The following is a 2,054-nucleotide window of genomic DNA, read 5'->3' as shown; positions in this document are numbered from 1 at the left end:
TCACTAAATACTGGGGGATACTTTTCTGAAGGCAGCTTCCTGAATGGGAAGGAACTTACCTTTTCAGGGAAAACATTTTTACTGTGCTGCAACACCAAGGGAAACCTTCTGATCCACAGCATCTGCATACTTGGAAAAAGTGAAATTTACATCATGTTTTCCCTGCTGTTTGAGGGAGGAACTTGAATACTGAAATGATTGCTTCCTGGTTAAGTTACTGAACTAGACAGTGGAGATCTGCACTGTTGATATAGTAACAACAGTTTGAATCTCTTCATGGTACAGGGAACTTAAATTCAAGAAATTTAATTTTAAATTTAAGTACAAGTTCTTAAGAGCCTGAAGAGACACACTCAACATTTTAGGAACAGTTTCTGCCAACAGATTTCAGAATGTTCCATGAACACAATATTCCCCTCTCTTTGCATGACCTTTTTTTTATATTTCCTATTGTAACAGTAATTTTTCTATGTATTGCATGTACTAAAGCCACAAAAAAACATTTTAATAACACAAACTCGATTCTGATTAGCCTGCAATTTAATAACAGCAACCGTGATACTGGACTCGCATGAAAACCTAGTCTGGATCATGAATATTCACCATAACAATGTTAGATAAGCTGGCCAGCATGCAACTCCTGTTGTCACTTTTGGTTCACATTGCCCACTGGGAATTGAAGTTCTTTATTATGTACACGTGTGATATACATCGTCCCCCTTTAAGGAAAACTAAACACAATACTTTGTCCTCATAAACCTGCAAGAAATAATAATGCTTTCCAACAAAGATATTTACATCAGCTTCATTTGTAATGACCAAATATAGTCTCTTATTCACTCAACAACTCTCAATCAGTCTCTGACCCAAAATATAGGCCAGTACTGTCACATTCAATTAATGGTTACAGTGCGGACCCACACCAGAACCACAGATACTGCTTGGTACGGAAAATGCACTGCATCAGACGGGTAGGCTCTACAATGGGTATGCAGAACTGCCCAACGCATCACTAGCACCAGCCAACCCGCCATCAAGGACATACACACAGAAAGGTGCTGGAAAAGGGCCAGTAATATCATGAAAGATTCCACAAACTCTGCTCGTGGACTGTTTGTCCCACTCGCATCAGGGAGGAGGCTACACAGCATCCACGCAGGACCTACAGACTCAAAAAGACACTTCCACAACCAGCAAGGTTGATCAACACCTCCACCACTACTTTACTATTTCCCATCAGTCATCTTATGTACAGCCTAGTGTCACTTTATGGACATACTGTACAAACAATGATAAAGATACAAGGTATCTTATGTATTTTTTTTCTTTTAATATTATTGTGTTATCTTTTGTGGATTTTTTGTGCTGCATCAGATCTGTAGTAACAGTTATCTCATTCTCCTTGCACTTCGTGTATAGGAAATGACATTAAGCAATCTGAATTTTAAAATACAGCTATAGATATAACTGGAGCATTAACTGTGCTTCCCTCTCCTCTGGTGACATTTCCAACATTTATTTCAAATTTCCAGCATCAATGATATTCAAAACAAGTAATTTACTGATGTAGCCTATTGGATCAACGTCATTATTGGAAGGCATTTAACCCAGAAATTTTCTCTTCAACCTGCTGGCTACAAACTTTACCACAACAACTTAGGCCTCCTTTAAATTTTAAATAATTTAACTTGTAAACTTCTATAGATGTACTGTGGAGAGTATTCTGACAGGCTGCATCATCGTCTGGTATGGGGATGAAGGCTACTGCAAACGATTGATGTAAATTGTAGAAACTTGTAAAATTAATCAGCTCTACCATGGGTACTAGCCTCCACAGTCTCCATGACATCTTCAGGGAGTGGTGCCTTAGGAAGATGGCGTCTATCATTAAAGACCCCACCACTCAGGACATGCTCTCCTCTCATTGTTACCATTGGAAAGGAGGTACAGAAGCCTGAAGGCACACACAAAGCAATTCAGGAACAGCTTCTTCCAGCCATCTGATCTCTAAATGGACATTGAAAAATACACACAAACACACACACACACACAGA

This window comes from Hypanus sabinus, chromosome 29 (genome assembly GCF_030144855.1).
Source record: "Hypanus sabinus isolate sHypSab1 chromosome 29, sHypSab1.hap1, whole genome shotgun sequence".
NCBI lineage: Eukaryota > Metazoa > Chordata > Chondrichthyes > Myliobatiformes > Dasyatidae > Hypanus > Hypanus sabinus.
This window is presented reverse-complemented; position numbering follows the sequence as displayed.